This window comes from Miniopterus schreibersii (assembly GCF_964146895.1).
Source record: "Miniopterus schreibersii genome assembly, chromosome: 7".
In the NCBI taxonomy this organism is placed as follows: domain Eukaryota; kingdom Metazoa; phylum Chordata; class Mammalia; order Chiroptera; family Miniopteridae; genus Miniopterus; species Miniopterus schreibersii.
In genome coordinates this window covers 58,857,605-58,877,712 of record NC_138108.1, presented here as the reverse complement: position 1 = coordinate 58,877,712, position 20,108 = coordinate 58,857,605, and the positions used below count along the sequence as shown (strand labels likewise).

The window sequence follows — 20,108 nt, the reverse complement described above, 5'->3', positions numbered from 1 at the left end:
GTAAGTAGTAAAATATCATCTTTTGCAGATGACATGATACTTTGTAGAAAATACCCTAAAGATTCAATGAAAAAATACTATTAGAATTGATCAATGAATTTAGTAAAGTAGCAGGATACAAAATTAATATTCAGAAATCAGTTTCATTTTTATACATCAATATTGAACTATCAGAAAGAGAAATTAAGTAAACAGTCCCATTTACGATTGCATCAAAACACACACAAAATACCTAGAAATAAATTTAACCAAGGAGGTAAAATTTTTTGTACCCAAAAAATTGTGACATTAAAGAAATTGAAGCAGATATAAATAAATGGATGTATATACTATGTTCAATGTTCATGGTGTGTGAACTTTTCTTGGAGTGACACCCATGTTTTATGAGCAGGGCAGTAGCCTCTGATCTTAGCTTGCCCTCCTGGTATGGAGCTTCTGCTCTAAGACTGAGCTGGAGCAAGGATGACTGGGGCCCTAGTGTTATCAACCTACCTCACCTTGAGTAAAACTTACAGTGAAAGCTGGGTGTGGCAAGGGAGCCCCTGACCTCTGAGCTGTACTTGCTGGAATTTAGTCTCTATAATACGTAGCTAGGGTCATGAGAAATGTTGATGACTTGCCCCTCTCTGGGAGCTACCATAGCCCTTGACCAGGAGCTGGATGCCCTTAACCACATCTACCTAGAGTGGAATCTCTGTCTTGCTGAGCTGGTGGGTAGAGGTGAGGGAGAGACTGTGTCAAGACTCAAGTGCCACTGACCACCACTATTCTTAACAAGACCTAGTAAATGGATTTGCCAAATGTTTCTTCATTTGCTTTGTGCCCTTAGGACAATTTCCAGAAATTTTAAGTGATTGTGTTTGTATAATTTTTCCAGTTACATTTGTTTCACTGTTGAGCTCCTCGCCCCTCATCCATTCTGCAAGTGGACCTGGGCATTGACTTTTAGATGGTATCCTATCAAATTCTCAGTTCTTTATAGAAGATCTTTATCACTTTGTGATTTATAATTTATCAGTGTATTGGTTATAGTTCTAGAAGTCACCATCACTTTCCACAAACCACTTTGTATACTACATATCCATAAATTACAGCATCCCCAAATATTAATTATATATGTATAGATTTAGAGCCAACATGTATGAATAGGTGCAACCTAACGTAAGGTCACCTGTTTATATAGATGACACTTTGTAGCTCATGTGCAAGGAAAGGGAATAAGCAATTCTGAATCACAGCCAGTCTCATTTTTTGTGATGTTATTGCCTCTATCCATCCCTAATGTGACAAAAGAGGGATGGGGAAACTTTTCCCTTTTTCCGAGAGAAGATGATCACTTAGTTAACCCAGGCCAGGCCAGCCCTCCTTTCTCCAGTAGCCATTCTCTTCCTAGAGTTTCACAGGCTAAAGATGAGCTTTGCTCTGTCATTTGTTTAAAGAAGTTTCTCTAAAGTTCTTTAGAATTTTAAAAGTTATAAAGTTAAGTTTTAAGAGTTTAACTCTAAAGTTAAAGAATTTTAAGAGTTCTCTCTTCTCCTTACCCAATATCCATTTTACTACTAATCCTCCATTGTAATTTGCCCAAGAAAATTGGAGGAAAAGGTCTTCGGATCCATTGCTCGATTAAGCCTATATACAAAATATATAAAAGGCTCAGTTTTATTCCATTTTCTTGGGGATATTTTTTCTGCTTTATTTAACAACTGACATGTAGTCATTTTCTATTGTCCACTGAAAGTATTATGTAATATTTCACTCACATGCAGGGTTAATAATTTTCTATGTTGTATCATTTTCAAAAATATCTGGTGGCCTGTAGAATAAACTTCAAACTGTTCAAGAACTCATTTATAACCTTTCCTGTTTGGCCACGGTTTACCTGTCTTGCCTCATCTCTGATCTTCCTGTTCTCCACTTATACTGGGCCAACCACTTGCTACTTTCTCCAAGCATATCATTTATTTCACATGTCCATGCTTTTGTTATCATGGGTGCTTAACCAAGTGATTGCAACATGTCCTGATAATAATGTAAGGATCCAGGGCCCCAATCCACTCCTATTGAATCAGAATCTTCATGTGCGATGATTTTTCAAAAACTCTTCAATTGATTCTAAAGCTATTTAAAAACTATTGCTGTTCTCTTTTCTCTCCCTGCTATGTCCTTCCTACCCCTTCTCCTGATTTTACTTTGCCGTAAAAAAATATTGTTCAACAAAAGCAGAAAGAGAGGGAGGGGGATGGGGGGAGAGATTAAGAGAGAGAGAGATATGCTAAAGCTAAAATATTACCTTATTTGAAAAGTTCTCCTCAATTCTGATTTCACTTTTAACCTAGTGGATATATGCTGTTGTTCTTAGCTAATAAGTATCAGAGCTGTCTTTCTGTGCTTAGGAGGTCCCCGGCCTTATGCGTTAGTTATAGTTCCTACATTAGAGGCTCAGAATGCCACTTACCTTCCTAGCCTTCCTCACACACTGAGAATGTTCATAAAACAAGACTCTGCCAGTCAAACATGCATACCACAGTCTTCAAAGAAAAAGCTAGTCGTGAAAAAAGAGCACAGCCTCCATTTCTGGAAAAGATAGTAGTAGCAGCAGCAGCTACTTCAGTCCCAAATATAACAGAAAAGTTATTCTAGTGGCAGCATCCAACTTGCAACTTCCGAGTAGGCCCCCTGCACCCTGCAGCCTCTTTGCCTAGCTGGGTAGCCTCCAAAGCTGATGCTACAGCTTCCTATCTTTTAATGAATTTATTTTATGCTGAGTTGGTTTATGTTACTGGTAACTAAGATACAGGGATACCTAATAGAATAATTACCTCTCTGTACCCCTCATAGCACTTCATTCTCAGGCCAATATAGCAATAAATCATACTGTGCTACAGTTTTATCTCAAAAATTCACACAAATTTTACCTCCCACTCCATAATACATCTATCCATTTTCATATACAAATAACATTTACAATTAGATATCACTTAAATTATTTAATTCTTTAAATTATCAAATAAAATCAATGTCAGAAAGATGCTTCTTGTTTATCCTGGGCTTTCTAGTGTCCCATGAAGTATGAATATTCCTGTTTGAAGAGCACAGGTATACAGAATAGACTTAGGGTGCTTTTGCTTCATATTTAAGACTTGGCCCCATTCCAACCTTTCTATATTATAACTCGCTATTTCCCTGCATTGATCCTCTGATAAATCCATCCATTCTACCCATCCACAGTTATTGACTACATACACACCATGTACCAGGCACCGCCTCATAAAAGTGTCTTGCACTGAATACCACCTGTGTATCTTGGCTTTTATACCTTCTCTTTTTACTTCTATTAAAGCACTAATCCTTCAAGATCTAATTAAAATACCAGCTTTTCTTAATGGCCCCAGTCAGGACTCTGGATTTCTATACTTGATGCGTATTATATAATATGTTATATTTTTTGTATTTGTGTGACTAGGTCTTTACACATAAATGTTTTAAGTAAAAGTTCAACATGCAGAGAAGCGAGGATGGTTGAGCTGGGTGTAAAAGATGAAGGGATTAAGAAGTACAAATTGGTAGTTACAAAATAGTTACAGGGATGTAAAGTAAAGCATAAGGAATATAGTCAATAATGTTGTAATAACTGTGTATGATGCCATCTGGATACTCAATTTATCAAGGGGATTACTTTATAAATTATATAAATGTCTAACCACTATGCTATACACCTGAAACTAATATAAAATAATATTGAATGTCAACTGTAATTGAACACTTTTTTTTAATTTTAAATAGACTTCAAATAAATGTTTTAAAGTTGCTTAGAAGTAACTTTGTTGGTAGATAAAAGTGCAACTGATTTCTGGATATTTATTTTGTATCTTGGTACTTTACCAAATGCATTTATCAGTTCTAGTAGTTTTTATATACAGTATAGATTCTCTGTGTATAGAGAATCTCTAGGGTATTATACTGTATATAGAGAATCTCTAGGGTTCTCTATATACAGTATTGTGTCATCTGCAAATGACAGTTTTACTTCCTCCTTTCCAATGGATGCCTTTTTTTTTTCTTCTTGTCTGATTGCTGTGGCTAGGAATACCATTACTATGTTGACTAAGAGTGGTGAAAGCGGACATCCTTGTCTTGTTCCCAATCTTAAGGGAAACACTTGTTGTTTTTTGCTGATTGAGCATGATGTTGGCTGTGGGTTTGTCATATATGGCCTTTATTATGTCAAGGTATGTTTTCTCTAGCCTTACTTTGCTGACAGTTTTTATCATAAATGGGTGCTAGATTTTATCAAATGCTTTTCTGTGTCTATTGATATGATCATGTGGTTCTTATCTTTTATTTTGTTTATTTGGTGTATCATTTTATTGACTTATGAATATTGTACCAACCTTGCACCCCTGGAATAAATTCCATTTGATCATGGTGTATGATCTTTTTAGTGTGTTGCTGTATCTGGTTTACTAACATTTTGTTGAGGATTTTAGCATCTATGTTCATCAAGGATAATAGCCTATAATTTTCTTTCTTCATAGTGTCTTTATCTGATTTTGGTATTAGAATAATGCTAGCCTTATAAAATATGCTTGGGAGTCTACCGTCCTGTTGAATTTTTTGGAATATTTTGAAATGGATAGATGTTAGTTCTTCTTTGAATGTTTAGTAATGTTCACCTGTGAAGCCATCCAGCCCAGGAGTTTTGTTTTTGGGGAGTTTTTTGATTACTGCTTCAATTTCACTAGTTGTAATCTGTCTAGTCAGATTTTCTGATTCTGAATGAAACTAGACCACCTTCTTACGCCATACATAAGAACTCAAAATGGATTAAAGATTTAAAATGTTAGATTCAAAACATAAAGATCCTAGAAGAAAACACAGACAGTAATATCTCAAATATGTCTCATAACAATTTTTTTTCTGATATATCTCTTTGTGCAAGGGAAACAAAATAAAAAATAAATGAGACTGCATCATACTAAAAAGTTTTGCACAGCAAAATGAAAAGGCCACCTACTGAACTGAAGAACATATTTACCAATACATCTGATAAGGGGTTAATATCCAGAATTTATAAAGAACTTATAAAACTCAACACCAAAAAACAATCCAATGGACAAAGGACATACAGATGGCCAATAGGCATGTAAAAAGATGCTCATTGTCACTAATCATCAGGATATGCAAATTAAAACCACAATGAGATATCACCTCACACCTTTCAGAATGTCTGTCATCAATAAATCAACAAACAAGAAATGCTGGCGAGGGTGTGGAGAAAAGGGGACCCTCGAGCACTGTTGGTGGGACTGCAGATTGGTGCTGCCACTGTGGAAAGCAGTATGGACTTTCCTCAAATAATTAAAAATGGAACTGCCTTATGACACAGTGATTCCACTTCTGGAAATTTATCCAAAGAAACCTGAAACACTAATTCAAAAGAATATATGTACCCCTATGTTCATTGCAGTGTTATTTACAGTAGTCAAGATTTGGAAGCAGCCCAGGTGTCCATCAGTAGATGAGTGGACATTTACACAATGGAATGCTACTTAGCTGTAAAAAAGAGGAAAATCTTCCTTTTATGACAGCATGGATGGACCTGGAGAGCATTATGCTAAGTGAAATAAGCCAGGCAGAGAAAGACAAGTACCATAGGATTTCACTCATATGTGGAATCTAGTGAACAAAATGAACTAACAAGCAATATAGTGACATACTCAGACATAGAGAACAGGCTGACAGCTGTCGGGGTTGGGGGGATGGGGGGAGGAATTGAGAGAAAAAAACTCATGGACATGGACAACAGTTCAGTGATTGCTGGGGGGAGGGAAGACGGGAGGGAGGTGAAGGAGGGGGAGGGGGGATAAATGCTGATGGACAGAGACTTGGCTTGGGGTGGTGAACACGATACAGTGTACAGATGATGTGTTCTAGAATTGTGCACCTGAAACCTGTATAATTTTGTTTACCAGTGTCACCCCAATAAATTCAGTAAAAAGGATAAATAGATTCTCTAGTTTTTTATACTTTATTTTCTTAGATCTTATTTTTATTTCATATACATGTAAAATTATATTTTTATGCAGTCTTTTTTCTTAATCTAGTCTCTATACTTACTATACTCAAGGTGTATACATACATATATACAGGGGTGCGCAAAAGTACGTTAAATTATCAGCCATCATTACCTAAAAGATACATCATAAGTAAGGGTAATAAATAAAAACAGTAATAATAATAAGACAAATAATACAAATAAATAATACAAGAATAAACTATTTCACATGCTAAGAACTGTAAACCTATTTTTGCCAACCCCTATACTAGAGAGAGAGAGAAATTTTGTTCTTTGCCCTAAAAAATGGGAACACACACACCTGCACCTTGCATTTCTCACTCTACAATACTTCGTAGAGATAGCTCTGATTTATTTATTTTTTAATGACTGCAATATAGCGTGTGGTATGGACATGCCAAAACTTATTCAGCTATTCCCCTATTTATGGACATGCACTCTGTTTCCATTTTCTTGATGTTTTTAAGATATTATATCTAAGTCAAACTTTATGTTTACTTCACTAATTTCCACTGTAGTGTAGTCTAGATCATTCCATTATGAACAATGAAATATTTCATATAGGTGTGGATATATAAAACAAAAATAAACTTAAGTTGATAATTTCTTATTAATTATGATTTTATATCATATCTTTTGTTCATTACCAAATTAGTGGATATTTAGGAGTTGTTCCCAATAGTAATATAATACTTAGACCCATTTGATGACTCAAATTTTAAGTTAAAGTATAGTGATTCTCCGCATATTAAACATAGGGAAATAATAATAATATTTTCCGAACGAGATGTTAATAGGAACTTCACGACTAAAGGGTTTCCTGGTCAAATTATTTGGGAAAATACACCGAGTTGAACTGTGACCTGCCAGCATGTATTACATTTCTGTAAGCGAACATTATTCCATGAACCACCACTTGGTAAAGAGTGTTCTTCATTTTTCTGAAACGGTAGAGACATTTGGATCGTGTTTAATCACGTAGCTAGGCTCCCAAGGGCAGTTCTCCCGGCTCCTGTGTTGGCCCCAGTGGTACAGGCCTACGAAAGCAACCCCACTCGGGTCGCTGCGGACTCGTCTAGGTGTTTTTCCCACTGTTCTCCCCGGCCCTCTAATACATCTATCATCAGTTACAAAAGCTTGGAATTTTAATGATACTGGATTGTGAATATTTTTAGAGCATACCCAGTACTTTTTTTACCTTTGTGTTTTTACAGATCTGTTCTGTTCCATCTATCTGTAATCCTCTTTCTTTTCTCATACCACTTTGCATTTCCTTCAATAATGGTACGTTTAGCTTCCTGCCTTTCAATCCATACAGCTGTACATGTACACTGCCCTAGAATTGTGCTGTGACCTCCAGTTCTTGCCCTGGAGGAGCTCGTAGGCCAGCTGAGGAGGCAGATATATAAACAACTGTGTGCAATTTAATGCGATATGTATTTTTAAAAGTACAAAATGCTAGAGGTAATAGGATAGACATGAGAAAATATAGACGGTAGGGTTTGAATGTAAATTAACTTATACAACAAAGATTTCTGCTTTATTTAGAATATTTAAGTCTAGAAGTGTATTTTCTAGCATTACTGTAGGTACATAGAATAAGTGTTTCTTAAATTGAATTAATAGATATATAGTCAATAAATGTTTGTTAAATTGAATTAATTTCTTGGAGCTGCTCTTTTTTTTTAATGTAATCTCACAATCTGCAATTTAATATGTTACATCAGCATATCCAGACTGCTGTTTTATTCCTAATTTAAGATGTAATTGTAGGGAAGGTAACAAACACAAAGTTTTAAATATATATTATTTGACTCTTTCTCAGTAGTACTTTGTAAACTTTGGGCTTATTCTATGGATACTGCCTTTGCACAGAATATGTATAGAATTAGCCTTTTGTTCCTTGATACACTATTTTAAATACACACACTAGTTTTATCTGAATTCAAAGACCTACTAAATGTCATCTCAAACTAAGTTTAATGGGTCAAACATTATGAGGCCTTTTGGGTTCGGAAACAACAAGGGATCTTGGGAGGTGCAAAAGCTCGTTGTAAAGGCAATTACAAATGAGAAATTCCAAAAATCTATTGAACAATTTTAGCATTTCTAGCCTTGGTTTATGGCCTCCCAGGATAACCATTTTGAAGGACAAAACTTATTTAAAGTACATTCATTAAAATACCAGACTCTTTATAGTCACAGTTTGTAACTGGTTTATTAAAAAGAGTTGGTTTTATTGAACTGGAATTTAAGCATTTTATGATGTTTCCTGACAAATAATCAGCCTAATACTATTTTGAATTGGTGTTAAACTTTTACTAGTGACCCCTATGATAACTTGCTTTTAAGTAGAGAATATAATTCTTAATTCACCATTTTCTTTCTTTAAAACATAGAGCTCAGTTTTTTTCATTTTTATTGGATATTTTTCATCATGAGAAAATGTATACATTCATGCTCATGAGTTTTTCATTACTGTATTCCTTGTTGTTACCAGGTAGTGATAATGGAGGGTGAGACTAAAAACCATCCTCCTTACCTGATTATCTGATCTTTTACCTAAAGGAGTCTAATCTAGAGCTAAGACCAAGGACATGTCAGATGGAGCAAATACTGTAAAGGAGCATTTATTTCAATTGCACTCACTCAGTTTCTGAGAAATGAAACAGGAGTAGAGCTAAAGTTTGCTTTTGCTTTAGCTAGAAAGAAAAGAATTGCCAGTCAAATTAATCCCATAGACACGAAGAGAAAGGTCTATTCAAGAAAACAAACGCTTCTCCTTGGCCAGGCGGCCCAGCGGGTTGGTGCGTCGGCCCAGAGGCCGGAAGGCTGTGGGTTGGATTCCCCGTCAGAGCTCATACCTAGGCTCAGGCTCCATCCCGATCCAGATGCATGCAGGAGGCAACCGAGACATGTTTTTCTCGCATTGATGTTTCTTTCTCTCTCTCACTCTCTCTCTGTCTCTCCCTCTCTCTCTCTCCACGCCATCCTCCCTCTCTAAAAATCAGGGGAAAACAGTATCTTCCAGTGAGGATTTTAAAAAGAGAAATGCCTTTTTAAAGCCTCCAAGCTCATTTGGAATATCCATTTACTTCCAATTTTTATTTTGACTTCAGAGTATTTTATTTTATAAGTTTATAAAATCAGCTTTTATAGGAACTAGGTACCATTTTTCAATTTCTCTTTAATTAGTGTTTTATTTATAAATAATAAAACAATTGAACTACTCCAGATTTTACTAATTAAATCTGATAAAATTCACTTGTCAGTAATTAGTACAGAATGTATATTTTCAGAAGGATTCAAGCAGGTTTATGGAGCATAAATTTCGCAGGGTAAAATAGAGATTTGGGGGTGCTAACCTAATCTTTTAAGTTTGATGGGTAAGGAAGCCATCTGAGCTACTCTCACGTGCACAAACTGAAATGAACAACAGTTGTACATTCTTATATTTTTATACAAAATAGATAATCACAGATAATATCTATCATGTCCAAGCTTTCCATAGGGTACTTTGAATTTTTGTGAAAATAAGTTGTAACTGTTTAAAGGCATAGTTTGCTTTCTGAAGAACTTTGGCTTATGTTATTAAAAATTATGATAATAACAGTTAACATTTGCATATTGCTTTATGTTTACCAAATATTTTTATATTTATTATCTCAGTTGATCCATCCTAGAAACAGTAGAGATAATACTTTTAAGGTAAATAAGAGTTAAGACTTATTTGGTTGCAGTGAAAAATATTCTTCCTCCCTTTCCTCATTTTCCCCCTCTCCTCCTCACACACACACACACACACACACACACACACACACAGGCGTGAGCTACAAAGGGATATTTTGATTCATAGGATGGACTGATCTTTAAATAGGCTCCCAACTCTTTCCTTTCGAATTGGCCCCGTAGGCAGCTTCACACTTTGGTGACCCTGACGTTTTTTAGTATCACTATTACTGATTTGGTTAATGCCCGTCCTTCACACATCACTGTGTACAGAGGAATAGCTAGATACTTTGGCAGTTAGCCCCACCTCTAGAGCTGGGAAATAGGTGAGTTTTCCAAAGGAAAATCAACATACAGTTACCAAAAGTAGCAGTAAAGCATGATGGGTGGCAAACTTCAAATGCCTACTCTAGCAGATATTATCACCTCCACCTTACAGATGAGAAAATGGATATTCATAGAGGTTAAATGACCTACCCAAACATAGATCTCCTGGTTACAAATCCTGCTCCAGGGTGCCTTAAAGGAAATGGGAAGCAGCAATAGTTAAGAAAAGAGAGGTGGTTCTAGGTACGACATTTATTTCTAGTCTTTGTTTTGAAGTAAACCAGGCATGATTGATTTTAGGGTGATAACTGAGTCTGATCTCTGTGGGGTTGTTGAACAAGAAATTTGTGGGAAATAAAATGTCCCAAGGTCTGTGTAAGAAGGTGGGAGGAGGTACGATAGCTCATATTTATTAGCCCCTCATTATATCAGACACTGTGCTAAGCATTGTTCCTGTAACATATCATTTAATACAATATTCCTATGAAATAAGGATTTTTACAGATAAGGAAACTTAAGCAAAAAGAGTTTAAATATATTGTCCAAGATTATATAACTGGAAAGAGGTAGAGCTAAGATTTAAACCCAGGAATTCCAGAACCCACTGCAGTGCCTGTTTTTTATTTTCATTGTTACCAGTTAACAGCAATATTTAGATACTTGCCATGTGCTGGCTGCCATAGCAGATATTTGATGCAACAACTGTTTCCTAGAAACTTACCTGATGAGGTTGTGTAATACAATTCATACAATCACATTTAAGAATTTATAAACACCTACTAAGTCTCCATAGATCATTATTAATGTTAAATTTTATGCTGTTTTTGTTTTCTTTTATATTTATCAAAGTTACACATGCACATAGTTTAAATAAATCAAGTATTCCTACAAAACTTATTTAAAAAAACAAAGACAGTTCCCTGCTCTGTACTTTTTCCAAGTCCCAGAGCAATCACTTCCTTTCTTTTTTTTTTCTGTTTCCTTTGGCATTTATGAAAAAGAGTGTCTCTGAATAACATGATTATATTTCTACTTCTTGATTTTTTTTTCAACTTCACATATAATCTATTAATGTGCCACTACAGAAAATGTCAATTTAGATCTCTTTTATGTCCCCTACACCATCACCAAAAATACACCATCTTCTCAGTAGGATGATTTTGATGTTTAATAACCATATAACGTATCTAATTTTCTGCTTTCCCTAACAATAATAATTGTCTAATTTTTTATTTGCTTGGTTTCCTATTTCCTTCCTATGTCCGTTGTAACCCATCCCACATGAAACATCTCTTTTTTAGTATCACCTTGGGGTTTCTTTGTGTCCCTGTTTTGAATTGGATCCTCTGTTTTGAATGTCTTTCCTCCATTTACTCTCTCATTTTGATGGAGCTCTTCTACCAATAGCTTTGATCTTGCCTGTCTGAAATATCTTTATGCTTTACAGACATTTGATTGATATTGTGGCTGAATACAGACATTCTGGTTTGGAATTCATTTTATCTCAAAAGTCTTATGTTCTCTTTCCATTGTCTTTTAGCTTCCAGTATTGAAAAGTTTTTGTTCTATATATTTGTTCTTTCTGGAACCTTTTACTGTTTTCTATTTGTCCCAGAGTTCTGAAACTTTATTCTGATGTGCCTTGTTGGGGTTCTATTTTCATTCATTTGACTAGACACTCAACGAACCCTTTTAATCTAGAAGTTAATGTTTTTAATTCAGGAAAACGTCCATGCATTGCTTCTTTGATGATTTCTTTCTATTTTCTCTTTTTTTCTTCTTTCTGTTATCTGGATGTTGAACCTCTAGATTGGTCTTCTAATTTTCTTATCCTTTCTCTCCTATGTTCCTTTTCTTAGTCTTTACTTGCTGGGATATCTTCCAGCCTTCCCACTGAGGTTTCCATTTCTAATATAATTTTGTTTCTCAGTAGCACTTCCTTTGTTCCTTTTAAAAAAATATATTAACTTGTTCTTGTTTCATGGATGCAGTTCTTCTCTTATATCTTTGAGGATAATTTTTCTAGAAATTATATTTCCCCCAAGAGTTGTATGTCCTGTTTGTTTGCCTTGGGCTTCATCTTTCATGTTAGGGGTTTTCCTCAGATGTCTAGTGGTCATTAGCTATCAGTTCATATTAAGGTAATAAGAAAGGGGAATGGCTAGATAACACACAATTGGGGCTTAATAGCTGTGAATTCCCTAAATCTTACTATGCTGTTTGTTCAGGAACCACCCCCTCCCAATATCATTTTAGTGAATACCTTTCTTATCAGTCCAGTTAGCTTCACCAAAGAGGGATTCTGTACTCTCCTGCCTACAAGTTATAAGGTGGGCTATGAGCATTCTGCAAACCAAGTAAAGAGGAGGGGGAGGCCCCGCCGGGCGTGGCTCAGCGGTTGAGCATCGACCTAGGATCCAGGCGATCGGGGTTTGATTCCCAGTCAGGGCACATGCCCGGGTTGCGGGCTCGATCCCAGTTCGGGGCGTGCAGGAGGCAGCTGATCAATGACTCTCTCATCATTGATGTTTCTATCTCTCTCTCTCCCTCTCTCTGAAATCAGTAAAGATATATTTAAAAAAAAAAAAAGAGGCGTGGGAGTCTCAGTATTCAGCTTGTAAAATGTCACTCAATTCTGTTTTCAGGAGAGTCCTCTGCCCTCCAGAATTCCTCAAAATTTCCCAGTTCAGGAACCTTCTGTTTTACCCACTCCAAAGAACAAACTTTTACTTTTCTGCTAGGATGAGAGGAGAGGTTCCTGTCCAGTTGTGAAGGGAAGAAAGGGAGTGTAAAAGACAGATTCTTCAATAGAATTCCAAGCAGGCTTGCTCTTATTTTCACCTTTAACCAACTTTCATAAGTCTGGGTTGCCACCATTTCCTTACATTTTTTGGAAACTAATACAAATAAAATTGCTTCCTGGCTTTACCTACTGCTGCTTTAGAATTCAACTTGCTTGGGTCTGCTCGGGCAGTTAGTTGTAGTTCTTCTGCCGTTTAGCTTCCAAATTTTGATTACTGTCATTCATCTCTGTTTTGCTTTTCTTTCTTGGTTCATTTTTTTAAATAAAATATTTAATATTATACTGTATTTTAATGTGTGGTTTTTGAAAGGGGATGAAGTTAAAGTCTGTTCAATCTGCCATCTTTAACCAGAAGTCAGTATTGTTGATTTTATTATCTACTATATAGTTTCTTCTTTATTTTATTTTGTTTTGAATTTATAGTTACTTTTTGAACATTTGTTAGATTTATGATAAACACCTTTCTTAAAAACCAATTTTTATCTGGGGAAAGTGGGAAATCACCATATTCAGTTTCTATGCTCAGTCTCAGTAGGATTTGAGGAGATTGCTGTTTACATATTATATATTTTACATTTAAATGGTTCGATTATCATGCAGAACTGCTTCCTTCACTGCATGTGGGGTGTATATTACTCTGTTGGCCTGAGAACAATATCTAGGAGCCATATATTATGTAGCTCAATCTCTTATAATCAGCACATATGACAAGATGATCAAATTTTCCAAATCAAAAACTGGACAATATAATTTATACGTTAAGGAAAGTAAGTAGATCATCCAATATTGGACGAATATGCTATGTACATTTCATTATCTTACTTAATACATGTTTGAAATAATTTTTTAAATTATCACACTATGTTTTATGACTAAAGATTATAAAGCGACTCAAAGAAGTTACCTCCCCAGACTCACAGCTAGTGGGTGACAGCGGTAGAATTTCAACCCAGAATTCATTTACTTCAAAGCTAATACTCTTTGGAGTGAGTGTGCATAATAAAATCTGGAATTATGAGACTGCATTAAAGGTCCCCAGAACTTGGTGAAAAGGCAAAGAAAGGTTACTATCAGACATAGTAATCAGAAAATTACATCATTGATTGTTTCTACATTTTCACATAACCATTTCATTGTATCCTTCTAACAGCCCTATGAGCTGGCAGTGTAAATGTAAATTTTATAGTTATTTATCTCGTGTGTAAAACATGTTTGCCTATAGCTAAAATTTACTTATCTCACAAACCTTTTCCTGGTCTTCCCGCCCCTCCCCCCACACACACATCTTTTCACTACCACCACCATTTCCACAGATAAAGGAAAACTTAATCTTACCAATCGGTAGTTGCTTGGTCATTTCTGAATTAAAATTGAGTCAATTTAGGCTTTAAACTAAGATTCTTCCCTACCCCTTATTTTCTCCTTTCCTTCTACCCTTCTTCAAGGTCCGGGGAGACTCATATCATTCTGGCATCAGTGGGTTAGTATGGGCTTCCACACTCCTCTCTGCTTGCCGGTCTCTGCCCAGTTACGGGTTCGCCCTTTGCCTATTGATGCTTTGTGCCAGCACCTATGAGATGTAGTTCCTCTTGCTGGGCCTCTGGACTTCATACACTGGACATACTGCCATGGTTTTTGCCATGGTCTCCAGTTGTAAGGACCATACACTCTTTGCCACATTTCTTTAAACCTCAGTCTCCTTTATGTCTGCTAGATCAGTCTTAGCCACTTTTGCAATCCTCTCATAGCAGAGGTTTCAGTAACTTTTCAGGTGCTCTGCCACAATACACACAATGCGCTGGCATCATAAAAGCCAAAGATGCCTTCAGACAGCCCTCCCGGGTACCTTCCTCGGGCATTGTCTTCAGTACTCTATACTCAGACACCTCGATGCTCTTGCCTGCCTGGTGGCAGCATCTTGTTTCCTCTGCATGGGAAAACATCTATTATATTCTCCTGCTTTCTTGTCTATTTAATAGTTTTTATGCCATAAACTTTATAATAAGAATATATAAGGAAGCTCTGTTTATACTGAAATGATCAATTGACAAAACATTATTTAAAGAGAGCAAGGTATAGAACAAGGTGTATAACTTGCTCCATTTCTGTAAATACATGTGTAGATATGGCAATGCATTAAACATTTCCGGAAGGATACATGAGTCTGGTAACAGGGGTTGCCTTTGGGGAGGGAAAACAGATGTCTGGGGAACAAAACTGGAAAAGAAATTTTTCACTGCTTTTTTATATCTTTCACATTCTTTATTATGCAAATAATTTATTCCAAAAAAATAAAAGATCATTATAAAACATTTATAGTTTGGCTTCTTTAATCCTGCCAGGCTCCAGATCATCTGATTTCCAGCCGCAGACAGAAAGCAGCTCTCTTGGCAGAGCTATCTTGTCTCCCTTCTCTGCTTCCCGATGTGCCGCGCTCTCTTGTGGAACGAAGCTGCGTGAAGTAGCAGCCTGCTCCAACCTTCTGAATGTTTTCCTTCCGACCGAAGGGAAGACACTTCAGTAGGAAGATGGCTTGAGTCCCAAATATAACAGATGATAGTTTAGCTATTTTGCTAACTTGCCAGACTGAGATAGAAGGGTCCTCATTACCCTTCACTTACCCCCTTTGACCAAGCCAAGTCTATAGTTTAGGGTCTGTTACTTGCAGGAATTTTTGTTATCTGCAGGCTTACTACACTGAATAGGTGTTTCATAAATAAATGAATATAAAGACATGAATGAATAATATCTATAAGAATAAACCACCTAAGTTCATTTTAAATATACTAATCGATAGAGATTTTTAAAGTTTGTATTTTAAATTTTCTAATTGTCCGTTAATTATAGCTGTCTTTTTTTCCTGATCCAAAAGCCAGTTAAGGATCATATATTGTATTCAGTTTTCCTATCCACTTAATTTCCTTTTATCGAAGAAAATTCCCCACCTTTTTCTGTCATGACATTGACATTTTTTTTTTAAAGTCTGGGTCAATTATTTGTAAGATGTTCCTTAATTTAGATTTTTCTAAATTTTTTCAATTATTAGATTTAGATTAAATATTCTTGGCAAGAATACTCCATTGGTGATTCTGTGCCTTCTCCAGAAAACATAAAGAGTAAGAAGAAATTGGTAACAGTCAACGATTATACTACTATGACTTCATGGAGGGTCCAACTTGAGTTTTCAGTTCTCATTGCTTTAATTTTATACAGATAAGTCATTTCTAAGTGGTTTGGTATTTAAATAGACCAGATATCAGTAAATAGTATTTTATTCAATCCATTGGATATCATTTGGAACAATAAAATATTCCCCCTGTTAAATTGATCAGTTTCTTGTGAGTTGGTAACAGTTTGGGGAGCTGATAAAATCAAGTTTCTGATTTACAAATCAAGGTCCAGGTGTTAATATGTCCACCTCACAGCATTGAGATGAGAATTACTTGAGATGTGAACAGAAGCAAAATCTCTCTTACAGTAATATACTCTGTGAAGGGTTTCTATTAATATAACCAACCCTACCCAGGCATTTTTTTTAAAACCACATATATAGTATATACTATTGTGTATGGCAATGTTGTAAGTATTTTATGAATATTAATCTTTGTAGCAACCCTTATAGTTGGGTACTATTACTGCCCCCATTTACAGATGAGGAAACTGAGGTACAGAGAAGAAAAATAATTTTTCCAAGGTCACATAACAAGTAAGAGGTAATATTTCCAACTGTTTACCTATGAGACCCCACTTGAAAACAGGCAGCCCGTATATAGCTCCAATCTGTGCGTAAGGATGGTTTCATTCAGCCACTCCTTTCAATAAATGTGTGTGTCTATGTTATTTCTGTTTCAGAGAGAAGAAGTACTCCCATATAGGGACTCATAAAGGCATAGAGCACCTAGAGATTTACTGCCTCCATTACACTGCTGGGTCTTACAGCACCTGTTATGTTTTTAACAGTTTCTCTCCAGAAGGTAGGAAATGTGTGTTCTTCTCTCCATGAATTATTTATATAATTATAGTTTCCTTGTCTGTGAACTTAATTTTTATTAAATATGAAAAGCACCTTCTGACATCTATAGATTAAACTGCCAAAGAGTTAAGATACATAATCACATTGCCTCTAAAAAATATATTTTTATTCTAAAACTAATACATGTTCATTCTAAAAATAAAATTACATATATATATATGACAGTACAGAAAAGTATAATAATCCTACCACCTTGAGATAACTATTCTTTATTTTGTTGTATGTCATTCTGAATTTATTAATACATATGTATATAATGCATAACATATGTATCTACATAATTATTATGATTATGACTAGAAACAATAGGATATAAACACTCTTTGGCTACAGTGCTTCTTTCACTTAGCAAGTTGTGGCATTTTTCATGCTAGTAAATATCATCCACTTTACCATTGTCAGTGGTTGTATAATATTCCACTTTAAAGATATAGCATAAATTATGTAGCCATTTTCCAATTATTGAGTGTTTGGGATGTTTCCAATTTCTCCCTGTGGTTAGCATGACCTCAGTGAATATACTTGTACATACATCTTTGTATTTGTGTCTAATGATATTTTAGGACAATTTCCAAAAGTAGACATTGCAGAACCTTAGTTGCTAAGCATGCTCTCTGATGAAAGGGTTCCAAGACCTAAAATATAAGGAAACATGTCCATTATGCACCATCTTGAAGAATACCAATGTTTAGTAGTATACTAAGGTCTTAGAAGTCAAATGTATTTGATTATAGAATTCTTTCTTAAGATAACATCTGTCTGTGGGATGTTGATAGTTGGCAAAGTTGGACATGTGTGGGAGAAGGGGGCATATGGGAAATCTTTGTGCTTTCCACTCAATTTTGTTGAGTCCAAAACTTCTCTAAAAAATAAAGTCCATTTTTTAAAAAGCAAAGGAAAATGTTTTTAAAGGGGGAAAAATTTATACAAAGTGCCATGGTTTAAATTTACATTTAAAATTAAATTTAGACTTGCACGTGTGCACACACACACATAAAATAACATCTGACAACATCCCACTTAACACTTTGGAAAATACTAGCTTATGGTATATTCTTAAAAACGGAATTGGTAGATCAAAGAGTAAATATATGGAAAGTCTCTACCAATTTGCATTTTTACCAACAGTGTATGAGAGTACCACTTTCTCTATAGTTTTGTCACTTGATAACTTTTTGTTTTTAAATAAATCTGAAATGAGAGAAGTATATGGCATTTTAATTTTCATCTACTTGATTACTAGTGAGATAAATGCGTTTTTATATTTTTATTTGTCTATTATATTCCTTTTATGACCACCTCATTTATGCCCCATTCCAAATTTTTCTTGGGCTGTTTAATGGGTTTTCTTGATTGCAAAGAATTAGGTATCATATTAAGAATATTAACACTGTAAATCACGTGTTACAATTATGTTTTCCCCTTTTTGTTCTTTTTTTATGTTTTGTTTTATTTTGTGTGCTTTATTTTTGCCATGTAAAGTTAGCAGTTTATGAGGTTTAATCTGTCATCTTCTTCGTGGGTTCTGGTTTTGGTGTCTGTATGTACATTGGGTTTTTCTATAGAACTTTATTATGGATAGTTTCAAACATGGAAAATCTGGCAGTATAGTATAATAAACCCCATGTGCTTCAGTCTGGCCCCTATAATTAAGAACGCGTGGCTAATATTATTTCTTTTAAACCTCTTGTATTATTTTGAAGCAAATTCAGACATTAAGTTATTTCATCTTTTAATATTTCAGTATGAGTGACTCTATAGGTAGCTTTACATAACCTGTATTTTACATCTGCCATAGTTTTTCTGCCTGAAATACTTGACTTCCACTACAACATACTTATAATGTTATACCAAACAGCAACATTAGCTAAGATTAGTGTTATGTAATTTAGGATTTTAAGGTAGCCTCTATAAGAATTTAATTATACTGACTACTTGTGACCAAAAAAGATGTGTTGTTCATTTTTCATGCATTAAATATACACATCTGTTTGACCCATCTTTTTTTGGTACTAAAGTTATATCTTAATAAAAAGCCTCAATTTCCATTTTTACTACAGTTATGACTTATCAGAAGCTATAACTCTTTTTACACCATGATATAAATATCGTTTTTTCTGTCCTCAGAAGGCACTGTCCTAAATTGTGAATTATTAAACTGTATTAATGGGGACTTTTTCAAGACTTTTAAGTAAAACTTTACATGTGCCTCTCCAAAAACAGCAGTTTTTGGCTTTTTCAAATCCTTGGATTAGATAGAATACAAACTTTTACATGTTTTATGTGATTAGTATCTGATTAGTTTTAAGGTATCAGTTGAGAAGAAAGCAATCCTTTTTCCGGGTCTTCTGTGGGGTCTTATAGTGAATGTGTCAGTTCACCCTGGGAAATTAGGGAAATACCCCGTGATTACTAATGCCAGGAATAGCACAGAACACCACCAGACATGGCTCTTACTCAAAGAAGGGCACAGGAACAGTTACTCTCAACTAGAAATAGAATTTTCAATGTGTACAAAAGCAGAGAAGGAAAACAAGTGTGAACCTTAGTCGTAGCTAAGTAAAATCATGTACGTCTTGATTGTTAATAGAGACCCTTGTGTTAATATTTTCAGATCATATTTTATTAACGAGAAAGCAAAAGAACAGAGAGTTGAACTCCAGTTTGCCCAAAGTCACACAAATGTTTTTTTCCAGTTTTTTCAGAAAACATTTAACAAGCAAATAAAAGATTCTAAAAGTTGTCATTGTTAACAACAATAAGTAACAATTATTGAGTGCTTACTATGAACCAGAGAATCTCCTAAATACTCTCAATCGTTTGTCTCATTTAATCCTCACAATATACTTTGTGATAAGAACTACTATTGTCCCCCTTATGGAGGTGAGGAGTCTGACGCTAATCCAGGCCGCCTGAGACACAGAGCCCTCGCTCAGTAAGACCTTGCATTTCACTGTCAACTCAGGCAGACAGTTAAGGGAAGAACAGAGAAAGGATTGCAGTGATCAATACTAGAAATAAAGCAGGAGTGGAAACTTTTGGCAGGATAGATGGCAAGAAATAACATTTTTGACATCCTAAGTTAAAAAAGTGAAAGGTCTAATTAAAGAAATTTGTGGCGTGATTTGACTCTAGTTTAT

General features: G+C 35.2%; 1 protein-coding gene across 8 annotated transcripts in view; it reads left to right on the top strand.

The window, feature by feature from the left end:
- MBD5 (methyl-CpG binding domain protein 5) overlaps positions 1-20,108 on the top strand; it is a 322,424-nt gene that overhangs the window by 194,557 nt on the left and 107,759 nt on the right. For all 8 annotated transcript variants that reach the window (XM_081142057.1, XM_081142058.1, XM_081142055.1 and 5 more), the window contains exon 4: positions 16,788-16,909. The gene's annotated coding sequence lies outside the window, so the exon portion shown is untranslated. The remainder of the gene's footprint in view (positions 1-16,787; positions 16,910-20,108) is intronic.